General features: G+C 41.1%; 1 long non-coding RNA gene across 1 annotated transcript in view; it reads left to right on the top strand.

Moving 5' to 3' along the window:
- Window positions 1-21,374, top strand: part of LOC144221186 (uncharacterized) — a 36,164-nt gene extending 14,790 nt beyond the window's left edge. Inside the window, exons 2-3 of the long non-coding RNA XR_013331979.1 lie at window positions 113-189; window positions 21,020-21,374. This is a non-coding gene — a long non-coding RNA (uncharacterized LOC144221186). The remainder of the gene's footprint in view (window positions 1-112; window positions 190-21,019) is intronic.
- The last annotated feature ends 3,248 nt before the right edge of the window (window positions 21,375-24,622 follow it).

Here is a 24,622-nt window from a genome sequence, read left to right as displayed (position 1 = left end):
TTTTTTCGGGGGGTGGGGGGGAGCATTCTAATTTTTAACTACCAGAATTCTTAGAGAGCCCTTTGAATTCTCTTTAAATTGTTTTCTCTCTCTCTTTTTTTTTTCCTTCTAGGCTCCAACCAGAAATGGAGACGCCGTTGGATGTTTTGTCAAGGGCGGCATCTCTGGTGCACGCTGATGATGAGAAACGTAAGTCGGAAACCTGTTTTAAAGTGTTTTTTACCTGTTTCTCCGTGTCTTCCGCATTATAATAGACTCTCGTGTTTCTCCACATGGTTTTACGGTTATGTGCAGTTAACTTGGGTTGTTCTCAGGACAGCTTAGTGTTCTCCTTTTTATTTTCAAGTGCTAGAACATGTAAGTCTTGTAAATGTCATCTTTGGGTACCGCGGCCCTATGGGTTAACTCTAGGAAGTTCTGTCCTTCCTGGCTTCCCGGCTCTTGAATGAAGATAGTCCTTAAGAGACCCTTACGGACTCTGGAAGTTTAGGTAAATACGTGTTGCCCAACAGATGGATTGACCAGCAGAGAACTAGAGGTGGAAAAAAATTCTCCAAGGTCGTTCCTGTCATAGGTAGTATGTAGTGCATGTGATGGAGAAGAATCTTGAAAATTCATTTGCATGAGTGAGAAAGAGCAAATATTGGGAGGAAAATCGACTCGTGCTGGGGGACAGGGGAAAGAACATGACATTGTTCTCCATGAGGTTATTCCGTGATGTGTGAAAGTGGTTTTCCTGCTGAGCCTAAGGTTTTTAGTAAGTTTTTAAATAAGTTCTTGTTCAAAGTTAAAATTGCTTGCCTAACAGTATTTTCAAGAATGACTTTTATGTGAGAACAAAGTTTTCTTTTCCTAAGCACTCATATGATATTTGTCTTTCTCTAATGGACTTACTTTGCTTAGCATAATACATTCTAGATTCATCCACATTGTTGCAAACGGCAAGATTTCCTTCTTTTTGATTGCTGAGTAATCCACTATACACACACATACTATATTGTCTTCATCCATTCATCCGTTGATGGACATTTGGGCTCTTTTCATACTTTGGCTGTTATTGATAGGGCTGCTATAAACATTGGGGTGCATGTGCCCCTTCAGATCAGCATTTTTGTACTTTTTGTATCCTTTGGCTAAAAACCTGGTAGTGCATTTGCTGGGTCATAAGTGTAGTTCTATGTTTAATTTTTTGAGGAACCTCCATACTGTTCTCCAGAGTGGCTGTACCAGTTTGCATTCCCACCAACAATGCAAAAGGGTTCCCCTTTCTTCACATCCTCACCAACTTCTGTTGTTTCCTGCGTTGGTAATCTTAGCTCTTTGGACCGGTGTGAGGTGGTGTCTCATTGTGGTTTTGATTTGTAGTTCGCTGATGATGAATGATGTTGAGCATCTTTATATGTGTCTGTTAGCCATCTGGATGTCGTCTTTGGAAAAGTGTCTGTTCATGTCTTTCACCCATTTCTTCACTGGATTATTTGTCTTTTGGGTGTTGACTTTGATAAGTTCTTTACAGATTTTTAAAAAAATAATTTATTGTCACATTGGCTAACATACATTATAGACTATAAATTCTTAAAGTTGTCCTACTTTCCAATTTAATTCTTAATGAATTGGCAGGCTGGAAAGTGCATGTTCTTAAAATGTAAGCTCTGCCTGTTTACTGGTTAGGACTCTTATTTTTCTAAGCCTCAGTTTCATCATTACTAACATGAAATAACACAAAGTATTTGTGAGGATTAAATGGGCTATTGTATAGATAGTGCTTATCTTAGCTCTTAGTTCCTGGTGGGGACTGCCATGTTCTGTACTCTCTGGGCACTTTTGTTGGCTTGTGGGGCTTATTCTAGTCCTCTGTATTGTCAGCGTGCCTGGGCCTTCCCACCCTCTCCTACTACCAACACTCACACAAGGTTATCTTTAGACTAGTGATTGGATGAGATAATAATTAGATGGTTGTTTTTTTTTTTAATCTCTTACATAATTTACATTTATTTAGGTTTTGGATTGTTAAGGCAATGTAACTACCCCTTGGTGTGGTATAAATATCCCTTCCTAAGGAAATTGAAGCTCAGGGATGTTATGTGTTGTTCCCAGGGACACTAAGCTAGAGAGAGGCAACTCAGGCTATGGGCTTTTATCTAAATCACAAAAAGCTCCTTTGTGCCTCTAAGATTGCAATGCATGCTACTGACTTGAATAGCTAGTTACAAGCTTCATTAAGTATGAATATAGTTAATTTAGAAGTTTTTATACTTTATTAGACAGTATTTAAAAAACATTTTTTAAAGGTTATTCATTTTTGAGAGACAGACAGCGTGGGGGAGGGGGACAGAGAGAGGGAGCTGTCAGCACAGTACCATGTGGGGCTTGAACCCACGACCTGTGAGATCATGACCTGAGCCGAAGTCGGACGCTTAACCAACTGAGCCACCCAGCTGCCCCTAGACCGTATTTTTAATTTCTGTTTTATAATGCCAACATTTAGTTACGATCAGTAAAACAAGATAATGTTTATACAAATGAAAAGTAGAAGTAATGACCTTGAGGCGGCCCTTTGTGTCCTGGATGTAGAGAGTAAAAGTTTCTTCTCTTTTTCTGCTACCTTCTCAGGTTCAATCCTGGAGCCCAGCTTCAGGGTCACTATGTTCAGACTGGAGACCTGCATAGTTACCAATTGAGTGAACAGTGCTTGAATCCTTCTGTAAAAGGGGCGCATGGATGAACTGGGGACAGCCATTGTCTTTATGGAACTTAGGAACTTACACACTCGCAGCTATAAAGTGCATAGAAGGGGGGAGACTGAGCAAACCTGGTGACAGAAACGGAATGATAATGCCGAGGGAGAGAAGAATTCTTACCTTCTTCCTGCGTTCAACACAGCCGTTAATTATTTGCAGAGTAAGGGTATATGCACGTTCAAGGCCAGAACGATCGCAGATGAGACTTACTTCATTCTGCAATATTCTTCTTTGGACTCTCGCATGATTCTGGAATCCCTCTGGAATGATTTCAGTTTCTCAGGATCAGTTTTTACATTTAAAGAAGAGGGAAAAAGTCCAAAGAGGTCTGTAATCGTTATTATTAACATCAGGCCACATTTTTTTGAGAAACTTTTTCCTATGGTGCTCTGTGCATCATCAGCCATAGGAGCACAGAGCTCAAACACCAGGCATTCGTTGTATTGTCTATTGTCTAGTCATGTAAGTATGTGAAAATGTGTTCTATTTATAGGCAAACTTGAGCGTTAAGTTCAGAGTCTTCCAGTAGATTTCTTAAGACCTACTTGGGCTTGTTCAGCCTGAATCAGCTCTCTCTGCCCCAGATTAATTCTGTTTTGGCTTTTGTTGTAAATTGCTCTTACACTTCACATTCTCCTCAACAATTTAAAAAAGTCTTGTGTATGTAATCTGATTTGGGTGTCTTATTACAAACAGAAAAATGTCCTACTACTTCAGATCGGTTTCCCGACTCCTGTAGGTGACCTAAATGATTCTCTTCTTTTGCTCATGGAGACCTGAAAACTTAGGCATTTTTGAAGATGTTATTGTTTGAGTATTTTGAAGAGAACAGTACCTATTAGGACTCGGGTCTATAATACCTGATAGCCTTAAGGCTTCATTATGTCTACCGGCAGAAGTTAAAAGAAATATCTCAATGGTACACTGTAGAGCTGAAGTCAATAGTGAAATGGTGGTTTTGTAGTAACACAATAGTCACTTATCCTGATGGCCTACAAGGAGTACATTTACTTAAAATAATCATTCCACTGCTCATGAGACATTGATTTAATCAGCACCCAAGGTAATCCTGGAAGGTACTTACCGAAAATACAACATGAGATCGCCCGTTTCCCCTGTGCTGGAGCAACCTCTTCTTTCACTTCGTAATTAATGCTGGGAAGACCCCAGCCTTTTTCCAGGTCTATTTTCAGTCGTCAAAAGTGAACAAAATTTGAGGACAGGACACTTACACACTGATGTATGTTATTAGAACAGCACTTTGGTCCGTCTTTAACAGGATACTTCATTTTATTGTGATTTTTACAAAATATGTTTGGTACTTTTGTTCATGTGGCTTCTGATGACCAGACCTTCTATCTGCTGACTCTTCCCTGAGATCAGAATAATTTTGAGGGGCACTTGGATACCTCAGTCAGTTGAGCCTCTGTCTTTGGCTCAGGTCATGATCTTGTGGTTGGTGAGTTCACGACCCATGTTGGGCTTGCTGCTGTCAGCGCGGAGCCTGCTTTGGATCCTCTGTCCCCCTCTCTCTGTCCCTCCCCTGCTTGTGCATGCGTGCTCTCTCTCTAAAGTAAATAAAGATTAAAAAATAATTTTAAGAAATGAGTAATTTTGGTTTTAAGGATTTTGGTGAAGGGACTAGCACTTTGGATCCACTCTGATGAGCTTGCAAATGATCAGAAAAAGTGGCATAGGTGTGATTGAAGTGGGAAGAAAAGGAAGAGAAGGCAGCCTTTGCAAGGTTGCTGCTGCACCCACTTGCTCTTAGAAATTCACGAGCTCCTCACTTGGTGAAGTTCACCACAAGTTGACTAAATGGTGAAGTGTAAGTTACTGTAATCCTTCTAAATCACCGTCAGGAGTAGAAGCTTTTCTTATGGGGGGGACTGATGACCCCCAGATGCATGGGATACTTTCAAGTATATAAGTTGTGGTCTATTTTGCCTTAAAATGGAAAAAAAGCCTGTCTGATTCATTATAACCTGATGATCAGTTGCACTCAGGTACTGTTGTCTCAGGTAAATTTCCTTCTTGCAAGATCATGACCAGCCTCTGCATCAGTAAACTGGTTGCTGTGTGCACAGCTTACGGGGGCTTTAAGCCACACTTTGCTTTGAGCAAATCGGCTGGATCTACTCCTGATTTGTTTGTCTCTTTCTTCCTCTCTCCTCTTCCTCTTGTTTTTCCTGTCGTTTTTCCATCTGTTAGGGTGGCTTCAAACATTTTTGACCACGGCACAGAGTAGAAAAGTATTTGTATTGTACTGATATATTGACATCGGTGATACAAAAGCTTCACAAAACAAAAATTACCCTGACTGCATTGAGATATGCCTGTTTTGTTCTTTATATCCTGCTTTGTTTTTATGAAAGTTGGTCATGACTCATGAAATAGACTTTAAGATTCACTAATGAATGCACTTGAAAAAACACGATTTGGTTTATATCTCTTTTGTTGGATAAATTTGCTGCTGGCTCCTCCACTTAGGCGCTGGGAAGACTTGACTAACACATGGGTCATGAAAATACAGTGAGCCAGAGCATTCAGACTTGCTAGAGTATATCGGTGACTAGACAGGAATGACATCATCGGCTCTCTTTCAAGAGGACGGTGGGGGGAGGGTCTTGGCACACCAGTTGTGAGCAGACGTGACTGTTCCATTAGACACAGTTCTTCCCTATTCTCAGGCTATGTTGTTCCCAAATTTTAGAGTCAAGGCTCAAGAAAATGGTTACTCCCCTTTGGTTAAATCTAATCAGCTCCACCCTGTTCCCTAAAGTGTGCTCTGAGCTGTACCACCTCCTAGTAGTACCGATTGAGTGGACACCCATCTGATCATTTGTAACCCAATTTGATGGTTTTGCTTTATTGCATTAGTTATTTTTATCCTTTGTATCTTAAAACACCTGAGAGGGATACCAAGCTTTTCCATCCGTGACAGTGGTGCACTGTGGCAGCGATTCCCAAAGAGAGGAAGGGGGGTGTTGGTTAGCATTCTGAGGACGCCTGACCCCGTAGTTCTGATGGTGGGTCCCTTCTCCCAGCCGAGAGTCAGTGGTCTAATTATGCTCTTTGGGGAAATTCTGGATCTGGATCTTGAAGAAGGAGGGGCTGGGTTCTCCTAAGTGTCAGGTGTTGGAATTCCTTGGCTCTCATGTATTCTTTAACCCCATTCACCATTTATATTTTGCACCACTTCCTTTGTCACCATCTCTCTCGTATATATGTGCATCTATTGACACAAACATACGTGTACATATATGTGCAGATTATTTTTCCTCAAACCCTTGAGAGTTGGACGTGTCATGCCGCTTTACTCCTACGTAAATGTATTTCTTACAAATGAGAGCCTTCTCTTGCATAATCACAATATGGTTATCTTTATTAAAATGTGACTTAAATATATAAGTATAATACTAGGCATAAAATCTTTATGTATTAGTTCGTGTACAATTTCATAACCAGAATATGAATTTATAATTTAAATACAGCCGTAAAAGTTAGCTGTGACACAGTGGGTGGTGATCTGTGACCCCTGCAGCCTGGTCCCCTAGTGAGGCTCTGCTGCCTCGCTGGGGCTGCCTCTTACGTCAGGGCGCCTGCACTGCCCTGTGTCTTCTGCATCCTCTGGCGGTTCCTCCCCACATTGATCTTTGCAAGCTCTTGTCAAGTACTTCATTGCACAGATGGTGGTGATCTAAGTTGATTTTCTCCTAGTGCAAATGTTTCAATTTCATATTAGACTTCCTTCTGTCCTTTCCTCATTAGACGAGGAAGAAATGCAAACGTCCCTGAAATCCTGTGGCAGTAAACCTGGTTGTATCATAGGTGTCTGATTCAGAATATGCTTGTGTCAGATTCCGCCCCCGCCCCCAGCCCCAGATTTTCTTTTTTTTAAAAGTAAACGTTATACCTGGTGTGGGACTCAACTCTGGAGAACAAGAATCACATGTTTCTACCAAGTGGGCCACCCAGGTGCTCCTACTTATGTCAGACTTTTAAAAAGATTATCTTTGAAATAACAACACAAGGAAAAATTGCTCATGCACCTCTGAGCTTTGTCTGTGGAACTCAGTTTAATCACTGTATTATCTCATTTTGTTCTCATGAAAACCCTGTTAAGAAGGTGTTATGATTAGTCCCATTTCCTAGAGAAGGGAATGGAGGCTTATGTGGTTTAAGTAATTTGAATACTAATTGTAGTACTTTATTACACTAATAAATAAGGGTCCTTAACTGGTAGTGGCAGTGCTGAGATTTGAAGTCAAGTAGCTGGACTCCGAAGCCTAAGCCCTTAAGTTTTCTCTGTATGCCTCCTCAGAGGGAGAGCATCAGGGACTGGACTGAATGCCTGTGATTGAATGAAAGCGTGTGTATATACACATGCATACACGTACACAAAACTTCTGTTTATACTGCCTCCACTAGTAAGTTAGCAAAGATGTTTTCTTTGGAAAATGTTTCCTGACCAGTGAAAATAGCATTTCGTGAATATCGAGTAGGAACAATCACGGAAGTGTTGAGGGTAGTGGGAGCACGTACTCAGGAGCCACAGGCCTCTGCTTTCTCACGTGTGTCCATGACTCAGATGCTCACTGCCACACAACTTTTTTTTTTTTAAGTTATTTATTGTGAGAAAGAGCGAGAGTGCGCCCACACAAGTGGGGGAGGGGCAGAGAGCGAGGGAGAGCTAGAATCCCAAGCAGGCTCCGCACTGTCAGTGCAGAGCCCTCTGCTAGGCTTCATGTCACAAACCACGAGATCATGACCTGAGCCGAAATCAATAGTCCTGCACTTAACCAAGGGAGCCCCCCAGGGCCCCCCTAGAACTTCTCTTTACGTGGAGCTTTCTTTCCCAGGAAATCTCTTCCAGTTACGAGGGTCTGATGGCATGGGTGGGCTCACCGAGTAACTGAGTGGCGTGGGTGGGCTCACCGAGTAACTGAGTGGTGTGGGTGGGTTCACCGAGTACCTGAATGGCGTGGGTGGGCTCACCGAATAACTGAGTGGCATGGGTGGGCTCACTGAATAAAGACCCCTTATTGCTAAAGTGTTCAAGCAAAGAAGAGATAACCACTGATCAGTCACTGTAGAAGAGACGTGGCAGCGAGTGGGTGGCCACGTTTGCTGACCTAAGATCCTTGCAGTCTGTTAGGTCCTAGACTTGATCAAGGCAAGGGTCCTGTGGCGTACCACTTTGTATTCCAAGCACGCGCCATTTGATGCATGTGGTTGGCATTTTATAGACATCTGTTAGTAGTAAAGTAACTGCTGTAGTAAAAGGCTCATCTCTAAGGAATTAATTTTTTTGACACTAGCAAAAATGACTCATTACAATGATCACTATTACTACTAATAGTGTACAGATCGAAAGGAGTACCGTCTTCCACTTGGTAATAGTTTGCCAAACGTTTTCATTTGATGGTTATGACAGGAACTTTCGCAGGAGGCTGAGTGGGACGTGTCAGAGCAAAAAATTAAGCTTGGAAAAGTTGGTTGCCTAATGCAAGATTAAAGTGCAAAAAATAAAAACAAAAAAAACTTGCCCTGCGTCTCTCTTCCCAGTGCCTTCGTGTGCAGTCCCACGCTAGGATTGTCAGAGGAGCGGTTAATAACTGAGTGGCAGCTGCTGCTGGGGTGGTGGTGGGGGTGCAGTGTACTCCAGCGCAGGGAATCACGGGGCTTTGGGGAGCTGCCTCCTCTGACTCCCTGTTCCCAAGCCTTTTGATTTTCAAAATAAGGACTGAATTTACTGCCCTTTCTAAAGGTTGGAGTCATTAATAATATGCTTTGTGCTTTCAGTTTTTCCCTTTTGTGAACAGTGGCATTGAAAATACCATCTCTCTGAAGTTTATTTTACTTTTAAAAGGTTCCTAAAACATGAGGCGGGATAGTATTTTTATGCTAACTTGAGACACGCTGGGTGTGGTCCCCGACTTTCATCAAAGGTTGCCTCCCAGGGTCAGTAGGGCGGCCCTCAATGTCGCTGCTAGTTTTGTACTTCCCTATCAACTCAAATTAGCATAATACATGTTAGAAATGGATCTCCACTGGTGAAAATAATGGCTTGTTAATTAGCATAATGGATGTTGGAAATAGATTCTTCCACTGAATAGCTCTTTAGCCTCTTGAGGATGGTTTATTATGTTTCTTTTAACCCAATATTTCGCAATCTTTAGAAACCCACACTTTCCCTTAATACACATGAAGATGTAATGAGCTATTTTGATAAGTCGTTTGCGATTCAGTTTAACATGTCAGAGCCGGAAATCCTCGGGTGAAGTACTTAGTCTTTTCATTTGATGCCCATCTTCCTCGGCGTCCCCCTTTGCTTCCCAGCACGTTCTTTGGGGGCTCTCGCTTTCCCTCTCTGCATGTGGAGAATCACTGCTCTAATCGGGGTCCTGTCCACGCACCCCCAGAACCTGCAGCCAGTCTTTGTTGAGTGTGTCTTCTAACCTCACTGTTGCGAGTCACTGCCTACTCTGACGCCCCTGGCTCCTCAGCGCGGGGCTCAAACTCACGAACCTTGAGATCATGACTTGAGCTAAAGTCAGACGCATAACCGACTGACCTCCCCTCCCCGTCCAGGCACCCTGGGACCTAAGCAATGATTTTTGTGTGTGATCTGGGCATGGTGTACCTGGTGCTGCCAGCAGCTTGGTCTGGAGTTCTCTAGGGTGCAGGGAATAGAGGGGGTGGAGGACAGACCGGTGCCAGGTGGGCGGCCACAGCGAGGAGGGAGTCCTGGAGAACACAGGCGCCGGGCCCTTAACGGGAGGCAGCCGCCACCCAGCTCCAGCCACTGTTGAGCCGGCTGCTGAGCAGCGGCTGTGCGCATCTCGGCTGGGATATCGTGTTGGAAACTCGTCCTCAGCCATGGTGGGGGCACTGGCACCTAGGCGAGTGCCACAGATCAGGGCTTTGGTGGTTTTTTCCTCCCCACACAGCCGGTGGTTACATCTTCCAGCACGCCGCTGGCTCCCGGGGACGGCTGGCGCGTGCGGGCGTGGGGCTGGATTTGTCCACTTTTCTGGTCGTTCACGACAAACCGAATCCTGGGTTTTTATGTAAAATGTCTGGATTTTTAAAATTTCGAGCCAAACTAGCATTTCCTTGCCAAGATTGACCTGTAAGTATCTAGTATATGTTTTCTGGTCTAGTTTCAGTACTTCTATTAATACAACCTAAAGTAATAGGTTTTTTAAAAAAGGAATTTACATTAGCTTCTCTCCCTTCTCTCACTGTGGTTGGGAAGGAGTATAGCAGTACATTAAGAGCTGAAGAGGTGATACTTAATATTAAACTATTTCTTAGTATCTGTCATTAACTTAATATGGAAATTGATTTGGATAATTAGGATTAATTTTTCTTCTTATTCATATTTCATGTTGTTAAAAGACAGCCCACATCTTATCTTCATCTGCTTTTGCTTCCTTTAAAAATTTTTTTTAGGGGCACCTGGGTGGCTCAGTCGGTTAAGCATCCAACTTCGGCTCAGGTCATGATCTCGTAGTTCGTGGGTTCGAGCCCCGCGTCGGGCTCTGTGCTGACAAATCAGAGCCTGGAGCCTGTTTCAGTTTCTGTGTCTCCCTCTTCTCTGTGCCCCTTCCCCGCTCGTGCTCTGCCTCTCTCTGTCTCGAAAATAAATAAACTATTAAAAAAAAAAATTTTTTTTTTTTAATAGTTTATTTTTGAGACACACACACACACACACACACACACACACATGCAGCACGCACATGGGCGCACACACAGAGTGTGAGTGAGGGAGGGGCAGAGAGAGAGGGAGACACAGAATCCAAGTAGGCCCCAGGCTCTGAGAAGTCAGCACAGTACCTGCCGCGGGCTTGAACTCATCCACTGCTAGATCATGACCTGAGCCGAAGTCAGACGCTTAACCGACTGAGCCACCCAGGTGACCCTGCTTTTGCTTTTTTAAAGATTTATGTTACACACTTATGAAATACTTACTGAATTGATATTTGATATGGATGTAACTTGCAATACGTTTGGGTTTACACTTTTAGGGAAATAGAATCAAGTTTGAAAAATCAAGCTGCTACATCCTTAGTGGCTTTTGATTTATTGTAACTGCATTTTTATTGGATCAAACTCTTGATTCCTTATAAGTGAAATGAATAAATCTTTCCACTTGAAATCTGGAGAAGTTACCATATCTTTCTCTAGGACTGCCTTTCTTATCATGCTTGATATATATGTGTGTGTATATATATATATTTATAAAATGTGGTTTTTTTCTCTCTGAAAAATATTACTTAAATGTCATTTCTTTCATGGAACTTGCCATGTTTAACTGGATTGTAGTCCCTTTTTTTGGGGAACTTGAAAAAGCAGAAATCTGTTTTGTTCACTAATCTAGGGTTGAGAAGAGTGATTTTTCTTTTCCTTAGCAAAGTGTTAATAGGGGTGCTTTGAATAAAACAGTTTAAATTACAAAGGAATATTTCATTTAGGAACTCCGTAAAAAAACTGGATTTGGGGGGTAAAATGGCAGCCTGAACATAGGCCTTCAGCTCCTCTCTTACCAAAAATCCTTTAAAATAACAAAATACAGGGGCGCCTGGGTGNTCCTTCTCCTAGAAATAAATAAAAATATTTAAAAAAATTAAAAAAAAAATAACAAAATACAGACACTAAAAGAAAATCTGTTACACTGCTAGAAAACCAGGAAAGGTGCCTATCTTTAGTAGACCAAAAGTTAGGAAGAATTCCTGGAAAATTGGAAACAGATGGGATTATATTGACAAAAGGAAATAAAAAATAAAAATAAAAAAAAAATCACAACCCAAAACACAGGTGCAAAAGAAAATGGAATTAAAAGCAGATCTTGCGGTGACTAACGGCTACTGAAAGGAAGGGGCCCTAGAGCCAAATTCAAGAAACTAAAGTATTCCATTTATAACAGTGACCCTCCGGCTACTCAAGTGGGTGTAGGGATCTGAGAGAGATGCAGAGTGGAGCTTAAGGTCAGGGTGGGCACCCCCAACAAAAAGCAGGGCGGGCGGTGGGGGGCAAGGCAACATTAGCCTTCCTTCCCGTAGGCAGTGTCTACAGAAATCCTTTACACTTAGAGGAAAGACTTTATTTGGGGATTTGTCTCCCAACCTGGCTTCTTGCTTGTTTCCCAGTCGTGTACCCTAAAGCAAAGCCTGTCACTGGACACCTCTTCTACAGAGCCCACGGGGGCCCCTCCGCAAGGAAAGACCTAACGCCAGCCAGGAGACATGCATTAGCTGCCCTTGTTGATTGAGCTAGTCTTTTATTCTGAAGTGTGAATGAATATCAAAGGATCATCCAACATTCATGGAAAAGATGAAAGAAAGACCTAGAGGAAGCAGACTTTGGGTTATACAGGAGAAGCTGAAAACGTGTTAGTTGGTATCTTCAAAAAGATTTGAGGTAGTGGAGATGTTAGATAATAGACTAGTATGAAAAAAGATTTTACAATAAAGTTCATGGAAATTTAAAATAGCGTTTCTGAATTTAGAAGATGAAGCACATCTGCTTGAGAATTAGGCAGACATGATTAGAGACAAATTTGGCAACAAAATTTTGGAGACTCACAAGGAAATTAAGAAGAATAGAGATCAGATGAAAGTTCTGGTGTGATGAGGCCAACAAAGTATTGAGAAGATGCATTTATTAGAAAAATAGGAAATCAATGGGCCCAATGAACAACCAAAATATTCATAGTAATAGTAGTGGTACTAATAATAATAGCACTGAAGTAGAAAGAAAATAATCTCTGCTTTTATTTTTATAAATAAAAATCAGTAAATCTAAACAATAAAAAAACTTTTTTTTTTTAAATAGGCCAACAAATGGCATAAATTCTTTGGTGAATTTGGTTAGGGAAAAGAGAATATATACAATTATAGAACATTAGAGATAAGAAAAGTGGCATACGTATGAGTATAGATATATATAACACACAGTGAAAAATGTAGGTGAAATGGATGATTTAATTTGAATCATGGAGAGGTAGAAAATCTGAATGGGTCAATGATTAGACGAAAAATTGAAAAAATAGTCAGATGTGAGGCCCAGATGGCTTAATAAGTGAATTTTACTAAATCTTTAAGAAACAAATTTCCCTATAACACTTTTCTGGTGTGTAGAGCACTTTCTGACTCCTTTTGTAAGAGTAATATAACTGTGATACTAAAGTAGACTAGAAGGGCACAAAGCATGTGTATAAATTATAAGTCAGTTTCACTTATAACATAGATATGAAAATGCTAAATTAAATGTAAAAAAAAACCTCAGTCTAGCAGTGTAGTAGAAAAAAGAGTGACATATTACATGTTCAAGTAAGTTGTTTGCATCACCAGAATGGTTTCTTTGCTGTGCAAAAGCTTTTCAGTTTGAATACGCCCCAGTAGTTTATTTTTGCCTTTAATTCCATTGCTTCAGGAGTCATATCTGGAAAAATGTTGCTACAGACGACGTCAGAGAAATTACTATCTGTGCTCTCTTTTAGGAAGTTTATGGTTTCCGGTCTTTAATTTAGGTCTTTAATCCATTTTGAGGGTTTTTTTGTGTGTGTGTGTGTATGGTATAAGAAAGTCGTCTGGTTTCATTCTTTTGCATGTAGCTGCCCAGTTTTCCCAACACCATTTGTTGAAAAGACTTTTTTCCATTGTATATTCTTGCCTCCTTTGTCAAAGATTAATTGACCATGTAATTGTGGGTTTATTTCTGGGTTTTCTATTCTTTTCCATTGATCTCTGTGTCTGTTTTTGTGCCAGTCCCATACTGTTTTGGTTACTACAGTTTTATAATGCAACCTGAAGTCTGGAATTTTGATACCTCCAGTTTTGTTTTTCTTTCTCAGGATTGCTTTGGCTATTTGGGGTCTTTTGTGGTTCCATATAAATTTTAGGGCTCTCCTGGTTCTGGAAAAATGCTGTTGTTAATTTGATAGGGATTTAATTCTAGCTTGTGAGTTTTTAAAAAATGAAAAGGTATAGTCAAAACTATAATTTTCAGATGTTTATAAACAGTCTATTAGAAAAATCATAATTTCCCTGTGTATTATAATGGAAGTAAACTACTAGAACTAATAAAAGACTCAAATAAGGTGGCTGGTTATAACAGTAGTATTTAAAACATCAATTATCTTTGGGGTGATGGGTGGTGACTCTTGATTTTGGCTCAGGTCACGATCTCACAGTTGTGAGACTGAGCCCCATGTTGGGCCCTGTGCTAGATACAGAGGCTGCTTAAGATTCTCTCCCTCCCTCTCCATCTGCTCCTGTCCCACTCATGTGCTCTCTCTCAGAAAAAGGAATATTAAAAAAAAATCAATATTATCCTATTCACTTTTAATAACCAGTTAGAAATTATCCCCCCAAAAGTCTCATTCCCATATTAACCATAGATATAAAACAGTTAGGAAAATACATAACAGGAAACACATAAGACCTATATGAATAAATGATACAACTATTCAGTGGCAGAGCACCTGGATGACTTAGTCGGTTAAGCCTCTAACTCTTGATATTGGCTCAGGTCATGATCTTGCAGTGGTGAGATTGAGCCCTGGGTTGGGCCCCATGCTGGGCATGGAGCCTATTTACGATTCTCTCTCCCTCTCTCTCTCTGCCCCTCTCCTGCTCATGCTGTCTCTCTCTCTCTCTCAGAGTAAATAAACATTAAAAAACAAAAGAGCCCGTTTAAAAAAAACACAACAACTATTGAATGGCATAAAGATGATCTGAATAAAAGAAAATACCATATTTTGATTCAATCAAAGATGTCAGTTACATTCATATTAATCTATGTAATCCTAATCAAATTCAGTAATTCAGTGTTAATCCTCAGAATATCAAATGTAATTTTTAACTTTATAAGCTGATTCTAAAGTTATGTCAACATTTTTGAAAAATAAAGGGCGGGGAGGGAAGGACCTTGCTATCTCAGGTATTAAAGATCTCTAATTTGCATTTGTGTAAAGTAATTAAAAATGGGGTAATATTGAAATCAGGATAACTAGAGCAGTATTTATTAAACTTTTTAAAAACTACAATCCTATTGCTTCTCGGCCTGCTGGCTAAGATCAAGTGTAAAAACTACAATCCATAGCTGGGCGCCTGGTGGCTCGGTTAACCAGCATCTGACTTTGGCTCAGGTAATGATTTTGTAGTCTGTGAGTTTGAGTCCTGCATCAGGCTCTGTACTGACAGCTCAGAGCCTGGAGCCTGTGTCGTCCTCTCTCTCCCTGTCCCTCCCCCACTTGTGTGCGTGCATTCTCTCTCTCTCTCAGAAATAAAGCATTAAAAAAATTTTTTTTCTTTCTGAGAGAGAGACAGCGTGAGCAGGGGAGGGTCAGAGAGAAAGGGAGACACAGAATCGGAAGCAGGCTCCAGGCTCTGAGTTGTCAGCACAGAGCCCAACGCGGGGCTCGAACCCATGAACTGTGAGGTCATGACCTGAGCCAAAGTCGGATGCTTAACCGACTGAGTCACCCAGGCGCCCCCAAAATAAATAAGCATTAAAAACAACAAAAAACTACAGTCCATAGTAACAAAAGCATTTTACAATCAAATCAAGTTTCATGGGGTAGATGGAGATAGTGTGCAGGAAGTGGATTGGGGGGGTGCTGTCAGGATCGCCCCTGGGGGGAAGGGAAGGGTGCAGGAGAGGTTGAGCTCCCCTGCAGTCACGACAGGGTCCTGCCGCTCTCTCTTCAGTCTGTTTTCTGGTGAACCAAGCTTGTAACCACCTCTGCTTCCCTGTGATGACTTCTTTGCAAACAGATTTAGGATCACAGGGATGGATAGGAGCTGATTATTCTCTTATTCAGTCTTCTTTCTGATGCAGAGGTGCTCTCTGCAGTATCCCTCACGTTAGGCTCTCTGTCCTCTGCTTGAATGTAAGAGATGGAGAATTTATGACTTCACTGTCAGTGTTGAACACTAAGGAGTTAGAGCACTTTTATTATTGAGTGAAAATCTACACCCTTGTAACTTTCTTTCCTTAGACACACTTCTCCTTAGCTACTCAGAATATCTCTTCCAATCCTTGGAATTGTGCCAATTTCCATCCTTAGGAAAGTTGAAGAAAGTAATCACATTTCCTTAAGCTTCTGCTTTAAATTGTATTAAAATGCTTCAATGTCTCACCTTTTTTTTTTTTTTAGTTTATTTATTTATTTTGAGGAGGGGAGGGGTAGAGAGAAAGGGAGTGAGAATCCCAAGCAGCTCTATGCTGTTAGCATGGAGCCCAGTGTAGGGCTTGATCCTACAAACCATGAGATCATGACCTGAGCTGAGATCAAGAGTCGGATGCTTACCTGACTGAGCCACCCCGGCGCCCTTCACCTATTTCTTATGTGATGTTCTTTCTCCTTTTTCCTCCAGCTTTATTGAGGTCTAACTGACAAACAAAATTGTGGATGCTTAAGACGTACAGCATGATAGTTTGAGATATATACAACACACACACTATAAGTGATTACCATAATCAAGTTAATTAATGTATCCATCACCTCACCTTAGCAAATTCTTTGTGTGTATGTGGAGTAAACGCTTAAGATCTACTCCCATCAGCAAATTTCAGGTATAAAATACAGTATTTTTACCTGTAATCACCATTTGTACACTAGATCCTCAGAACTTATTTGTCTATTAACTGGACGTTTGTGCCCTTTGACCAAGACCTCCTCATTTCTCCCTCCACCGGCAACCCCTGGTAATTACTTTTCCACTCTCTGTTTCTATGAGTTTGACTTTTTTAGATTTCCTGTATAAGTGAGATCGTACAGTATTTGTCTTTGGTTTATTTCACTTAAGCGTGTCCTCCAGATTCCTCCATGTTGTGGCAAATGGTAGGATTTTTTTCTTTGTGAGCATGTGTGTGTGTCTGAATAATACTCCACTGTATATATATGCACATATACATATACACATTTTTAGATTTTTAGATTATCCAGTCATCCGTAGTTAGCCACTTAGGTTCTTTCGTATCTTAGCTATTTGTGAATAAGGCTGCTGTGGGCATGGGGGTGCAGATACCTCCTCCAGACCCAATTTTCATTTCCTTTTTGTATATACCCAGAAGTGGGATTGCTGGATCGTAGGGTAGCTCTATTTTTAATTTTTTGAGGAAACTCCACACTGTTTTCCATAGAGGCCATACTGATTTACATTCCTGGCGACAGTTTTACAAGGGTTTCCTTTTCCCCATGTTCTTGCCAACATCTGTTATCTTGTTCTTTTGGTAATAGTCATCCGAACACACATGAAGTTATTTTGTTGCGGTTTTGATTTGCATTTCCCTGATGATTCGTTGATGTTAATAAGCACCTTTTCATAGATCTGTTGGCTATTTGTGTGTCTTCTTTGGAAAAATGCCTATTCAAACCCTTTGCCATTTTTTGATTAGGTAATTTGCTTTTTTGCTGTTCATTTGTATGAATTCCGTATATATTTTGAATATCAGCTCCTTATCAGATACATAGTTTGCACATTTTCTTCCTGTTCTGTGGGTTGCCTTTTCATTTTGTTGATTTTTCTTTGGCTGTGCAGAAACTTTTTAGTTTGATAGTATAGTTGACTCTATATCTGTATGTTTATTTCTGGGTTCTCAATTGTGTGTCATTGGCCTGTGTGTTTGTTTTTATGCAGGCATAAAAACTTACTGTTTTGAGTACTATAGCTTTCTAATACAGTTTGAAATCAAGAAGTATGATGCCTACAGCTTTATTTCTCAAAATTGCTTTGACTTTTTAGGGTCTTTTATGGTTCCATACAAATTTGGAGATGGTTTTCTTCTATTTCTGTGAAAAATGCCCTTGAAATTTTGATTGAGATATTATTGAATCTGTAGACTGCTTTGGAGACTATGAACATTTTAGTTACTATTTTTTTTTTAATTTTTTTTTTAATGTTTTTATTTATTTCTAGGAGAGAGAGAGAGACAGCGTGAGCAGGGGAGGGTCAGAGAGAGAGGGAATCACAGACTCTGAAACAGGCTCCAGGCTCTGAGCTGGCAGTCAGCACAGAGCCCGACCCGGGGCTCGAACCCACGAACCGCGAGATCATGACCTAAGCGAAAGTCGGACGCTTAACCGACTAAGCCACCCAGGCGCCCCTTTAGTTACTATTTTTAAAAAATTTTACGTTTAGATTGAGTGTGAGTTGGGGAGAGGAGGAGGAAGAGAGAGAGTCTCGGGCAGGCTCCTGCTTAGTGTGGAGCCCTGTATGGGGCTGTCTACACTTAACGGTGAGCGCTGAATAATGTAGAGAACTGTCAAATCACTCTGTTGTGCACCTGAAAGGACTACAGCATTGTATGTCAGCTGTATCAGTGATAAAAACCGAAAGAAGCCAGGTATTCCTTTATTGTTCAGTTTTAAAGTTATTTCTAATTTTTCCTGTTTTATGCATGATACTACAGTGAACATCTTTTATTTAGACAACTTCTCCATCCCCTTCTTCCCTTTAGGGTTATTTCTTTATGATGAGTTTCCAGACATGAATTATTTTAGGTCCAAATTTGCTTGTATACTTCTATCATGACTGTCCTGTAGTCTTTAAACAACAACAACAACAAACAACTATTCTCTGGTTCTTTATCACATACAGTTGAATTTTCAGCTAAGTAACTTTTGGATACATGGAATGAATAGCTTACTATTTTCTATTTGTTGTTTCCCATGTTGTTACACCTATTTACAAGTAGCTATAAAATTATTGAAGGTGGGATTCTGTGTTTTCAGCCCAGCACAGAATAGAACTCATAGTAGTAGTAATTCCGCAAGTAATCCTCAAAGGAGTTCCACCTGTCTGTCCATCCAGTCAACAAACGTTCTTGAATGCTTCTGGCGCGTCGGACACCATGCTAAGTCGTGACTTACAGGTATCCTCTGCTTTGGTGGATCGGGACATTGTCATCCTCGTGGCCAGTTGGTGGCAGAGATGGGTTGGGAAATCAGACTTGACTGACGTCATAGTGCATATCCCTTCCCCTATGCTGTTTTGCTTGTAGTTGAACATTAAATTGACCATTGGGAATTAATTGTGCATATTTTATTTAGTGTTTTGTTAAGGGACCTGGTGTAAGTGCTATCTGTGAGAACAAAGTGGTGCCCGCCAAGGTAGCCTCTGTCTTCGCACCCTCCTCCCCACTGCCCTTCTGCAGTCAGTCTTAGTGTGTTCTGGGACCCTGTGCTTTAGCACAGCCTGCCTTGCATTCCGGTGGTTACTGGTCAGTCAGTTCGCCCCACACATGTTACTCTCCCAAAGTATCTTTGTTGTAGTACTTTAAGCAAAGGAATTATTGTATTTAAAATGGAATTTTATTTCTCTTAGTAGGGATAAATTTGGTAGCGTGTTGGGAGACTTGATCATCGTACTGCTGTGGGAAATAGCACGTGGTTGTAATACTAGGGAAATATTTAAAAATGAGATGCCCTTTCTTAGGAGCAGCTCTTGGCTGTGATTTTTAAAATATGAATATACTTGTTTTATGAAAAATTTACAACATAAACAACTAGGGAGAACATTATAATGGGCTGTCTTATGTTTTCAGTCGGATTAAGGATGATCTGTTGAGGGTCACAGCTAAACAAAAACCAGTTTACAAGGAAAGCAGCATTGTGACTGGGAGTGGCATTCCTTCTGGAAGATAATTAGTATGTAGGTCAGAATTAATACTCTGTTATCGCTGGAGTGAAAATACCATGGAAATAAGAATTTAGCTATGTTTCTGAAGTATGTTTTTTGGTATGAATCTTTAAGGATTCTATTCTCGTGAAATGAGTGCTGAGAATAATAGCTTTCGTTGAAGCTAGCCCATGGATAGTAGTTTAAATTGTGAAACAATATAATTTGTGTGAAACAACATTAAATGAAATTTTTAAAAAGAAAATTACTTTTGTATTCTCTTTTCCTTTTTGTTCATATATACTCTCTTCATTATAGCACTTTTTAAAATTTGCACTCTGCTTTTTAAAAAAATCCAACAATTCAGGGGCACCTGGGTGGCTCAGTTGGTTAACTGTCTGAATTCAGCTCAGGTCATGATCTCGCAATCCGGGAGGTCAAGCCCCGCGTTGAGCTCTGTGCTGACAGCTCAGAGCCTGGAGCCTGCTTTAGATTCTGTGTCTCCCTCTCTCTCTGCCCCTCCCCCAACTCTGCTTCTCTCTCTCTCTCAAAAATAAACCTTAAAAAAAAATTAAAAGAAAGTCTGATCTCATATTCCTTCTCACTGATTGGGAGTACAAATTACTAGACTGTCCATACTTAACTAATTTAGTGATTCTTCCAGGAGTTTATCCTAAAAAAATAACCTGAGACCTAACGCACTGGTGCTTATTGTGGCATTGTAAAACTATTAATAATTATAAAATATTAAAAACAATGTAATTTCTTAACAATAAAATTACGCATATGACATAACACTAATTCTGCCAAAAATGTGTGTCACATAGGAGAAAGCACGTGTCAATTTTAGCTGTAGTAATTACTTAGTGGTGAGAATATGATTGGCTTATATGTTCTTATTTGAGTTTTTTGACTATGTTTTCAAAAAATTTAATGAATGGATTAAATATGAAATTATTAAATGTTTAACCAATTTTGTAGTGCTCTTAGGGAGTTGATAGAACATAATTTACTTATCATTCCCATTTTTATTAGATGATTTGCTTATAAATAGTTACTGTGGATAGTGACTATTTTCTTAACTGCATTTTTCTTCTTAGTTATTTCCTGGTTTCAGGTCAGTTATTTCCTAGTTCCACCAAGTTTACTGTGTTAAAGAATATAATTTTAAAAACGGTTTTTATAAAGCTTTCTAAAAAGTTTGTATCAATTTTTTTGTGCCACAAAATAGTTATATTTATCTCAATTTCACCTGTATTAGATACTGACATCTTTTCTTTTCTTTCTTTTTTAATTTAATGTTTGATTTTATTTGAGAGAGAGGGAGAGAGAGAGCTTGAGCAGGAGGAGGGGCGGAGACAGAGAGAGACAAGAATCCCAGTCAGGCTTTATGCTGTCAGCACAGAGCCCGATGTGGGGCTCGGACTCACGAATGTGAGATCATTACCTGAGCCGAGGTGGAAAGTTGGATGCTTAACTGACTGAGCCACTCAGGCACCCTGGGCCTCTTTTTCTTTTTTCAAAGTTTCTGATTCAGTAGACAAAATGTTGTACTTAAATGCCACATTCTTTTGGATTTCTTTGATGATTAATAGCCCAGAGGTGTTCTAAAATTATCATTATTATTATTTTATTTTTTTAAAGGAGGCTTGATGCCCAGTGCAGGGCGTGACTCACCACCCTGAGATCAAGATTGAGCTGAGATCAAGAATCGGATGCTTAACCGACTGAGCCACCCAGGATCCCCATCTATTCTTCATTTTTATTTTTACTTACTTAGTTTTTACCAAAATTTATTTTTTAATTGCACAAATCCATGAGGATTTTGAATTGCTCATAGTTCTTGGTTCTGTGTTTTTTTTGAAGAGTACACAGGAAGTGTAGCTGTTAAGAGAGAGTGAGAGTAAAGAATCCGTGTGATAAGTTGAAGGCAAAGTATATTTTTATGGAAGTTAAGCATGCATTATTGTATGAGAATAAAATCAGAGGAAAACACGCAGTCAAATCACAACCTCTCTTACTGAGTCCAATATGAATCTAATTAATGTAACAATTAGTTTTATTGAGTAGGGTTTTTCAACTCTATTGAGTATAGTTTATGCAAGATACTTGCTTTAGTTGAAAACTGTTAACCAAATGATGCATTATGCCTCGTCTCTTGAGAAAGGAATCTAAACATGATTACGTGTGCCCGTTACCCCTCAGCAGGTTTGCACATGGTAGGCCAATTAGTCTTCCACCTCCGAGGAATGGGATTGTCCAAGTGAGCTCCTGTGAAAGTTGATGGAACACAAAGCTCGTATGCTACACTTCTATAGCTGTTCTTTCTTTCCAGGTTTTTACACTTGGGTAAAACAGTCATTAAAAAAAATATCCAAACAAATACTCTGAATTGGTTTCTGGGTGGATGCGTCCGCGTAGCTAGGAGAGCGCCCCCCTTACCGGGGACCCTCGGAAAACAGTAAGCCCGCTGTGCTCCTCAGAGCTGTGCCCTGGCCCGGGCCTGTTCTGGCCTGTTGCATTTTGATGAGAGCTGAAAAGACGACTTGAAGAAATACAGGAACCTGTCGGATGTGATGACTTGGACCCGACGTCACCGGGTTAGGATGGGCCTTTGAAGACTGTACTGTTTGACGTCCTGACCGAGCATGGCCTTTTGGTTGTGTTTCTTAATGCTGCGCCTGTCTTTTCCCGAGTTCTTTGCATTTTGCCCTTCGCTTTACACTTTGTTCTCTTCCCCTTCCTTCCATTTCCTCTTTCTTTCTTTTTTTTTTTTTAATTTGGAGAAACTGTTGAAATCAGAGAACAGATACACAACCGTGTAAGCCACGAGCGTTCATCTCATTCTTTAGATCTCGTTGCAGGTCCCCTGTCCTCTTCGCTCCCTCACTCCTGTTTCCGTTCCCCCTCCTCCAGGTTTCCAAACGCCGGGTCCATCCCAATGCCCATCGTGGTCACGAGCACAGGTGTGAAGTGCTAACAGGTTTGGGTTTGCATTTTCAGCTCTGCCACTCACAGCCATGTGACACTGGGGAAATGGGTTTGTCTGAACCTCAGTTTTCTCACGTACCAAAGAGCCGTAATGACAATTAATAGTAGCTCGTCTCCCGGGGTTACTGTAGAATTTAAATGAGATGATGCACGTTAATTGCTGAGCAGAGTGTCTGCACAGAGAACGCCCACAGGGACAGGGTGCTACTCCCTAGGCCCTGGTCGTCGGGACGGTCACCCAGCGTCGAGGACACACAGGAGTCACGCTGGGAACCCTCCTGACGTTCGTCTGGGGATTCCTTCCCGTTTCTTCTGTGTCCTGTGTCTCTCGTGTTTCTCTTGCCACATCTCCTCCCGTAGTTTGGGGGAGCTCATCCTGAGGAGGAGTGTGGAGGATCGCGGTTTTGAGATCCTGCAGAAGTTCCCTTTATTCTACATCCACGTTAGATGAGTAGTTGGAGTATAGAGTTCTCAGTTGGAAATGTTCCTTCAGCATTTTGGAGGCATGCTCTGTTGCCTTCTGGAAATATGAAGCCGTTTAGATTGCTCCCGTGTTACTACGTGACCAGTTTTTTCTCTGAGGAAACTTTGGGAATTGTCTCTGGGTCCCCAAAGGTAGTGAAATTTGGCAGTGCTGTGACTTGCTCTGAGTTTCTTTCAGTTCATTCTGTTGGGAGACTCAGGGAGCAACTTGTTTTATTTATTTCTGAGAGAGACAGCGTGAGCAGGGGAGGGGCAGAGAGAGAGGGAGACACAGAATCCGAAACAGGCTCCAGGCTCTGAGCTGCCAGCACAGAGCCTGATGCAGAGCTCGAACTCACGAACCACGAGATCACTATCTGAGCTGAAGTCGGACGCTTAACCGACTGAGCCACTCAGGCGCCCTTCCTGGGAAGATTTCTACAGTGATTTTATTGATAATTTTTCTTATCTGCTTGCTTCTCTCCTTCAGGCAAATTTTATTTTTCAGATGTTGGACTTCCTGGACTGCTCTAATTTTTTCACCCTTCCCTTCCTTTTGTCTGTCTTGATTTTTTTCTACTTTCTGGAAGATTTTTCTTAACTATATTTTCCAGTCCTTCTACTGATTATTTTTAAAACTCGTATCATTGTTTTAATTTTCTGGAGCTCTTTTTTAAAAGCTGTACTCTCTTTCATCAGTGTTCTATTTCTCCGAGATGATTGATACGTTAACATTTTTTTTTCCTTCTTACACAGTCTTTGGGTTGCTTGGGTTGCTTTTTTTGGTTTGATTTGGTCTCTTTCTTGCATGCGAATAGCTTTTCTCAAATATCTGCTTGTCTACTCATGATTAAGGTAAGGGAAGAAATGACCGAATTCAGTAATGGGGAAGAAAGCTTATGCTCGGAGCCCCAGTGTGGATGATCAATTAGGGCTATCTTTTGGCGAACGTCCAGTGTCAATATTGTGGGTGTTTGATCTTGAGTTGGTCAGTTGATCAGAGCTCCCTAGAGTCCAGAAGCCTGGCTGCCGGCATTCTGGGAGCTGAGTGGGGGATGTACAGTCAATCTGCCATCTTCTCTTGGGCAGGGGTTCAAAGTAGCAGAGAATCGTGAAGTTCAATACCCAGCTCCAGTGTTCACTAATCCCTTATAACTGTGTTTTATTTTTTTATTTTTTGAGAGAGAGTGCATGCGTGCGTGTGCACGTGCAGAGCAGGGGCAGAGTGGGGCGGGAGGAGAGAGAGAGAGGAGAGAGAGAGAGAATATTTTCAACGGACTCCATGCTCAGCGCCAAGCCTGATGCAGGGCTCAGTCTCAGGACTGTGAGGTCATGACCTGGGATGAAATGAAGAGTTGCACCCTTGACTGACTGATCCACCCAGGCACCCCGTAAGCTGCATAGCTGCATTTTAAAAACAGCTTTATTGAGATTGATGTGCCACACCCCTGACTACCTTAAAGTGTGCAGGTCAGTGGTGGTTAGTGTATTTGTAATGTGTAGCCTGTTTTTATTTTTTTAATTGAAATATATTTGGCATATGACAGCANAGAGAGTGCATGCGTGCGTGTGCACGTGCAGAGCAGGGGCAGAGTGGGGCGGGAGGAGAGAGAGAGAGGAGAGAGAGAGAGAATATTTTCAACGGACTCCATGCTCAGCGCCAAGCCTGATGCAGGGCTCAGTCTCAGGACTGTGAGGTCATGACCTGGGATGAAATGAAGAGTTGCACCCTTGACTGACTGATCCACCCAGGCACCCCGTAAGCTGCATTTTAAAAACAGCTTTATTGAGACT

This window comes from Crocuta crocuta, unplaced genomic scaffold (genome assembly GCF_008692635.1).
Source record: "Crocuta crocuta isolate KB4526 unplaced genomic scaffold, BGI_CrCroc_1.0 scaffold69-1, whole genome shotgun sequence".
NCBI classification, from domain to species: Eukaryota; Metazoa; Chordata; class Mammalia; order Carnivora; family Hyaenidae; genus Crocuta; species Crocuta crocuta.
The sequence above is the reverse complement of the archived record's forward strand: the minus strand, read 5'-3'. Positions and strand labels throughout refer to the sequence as shown.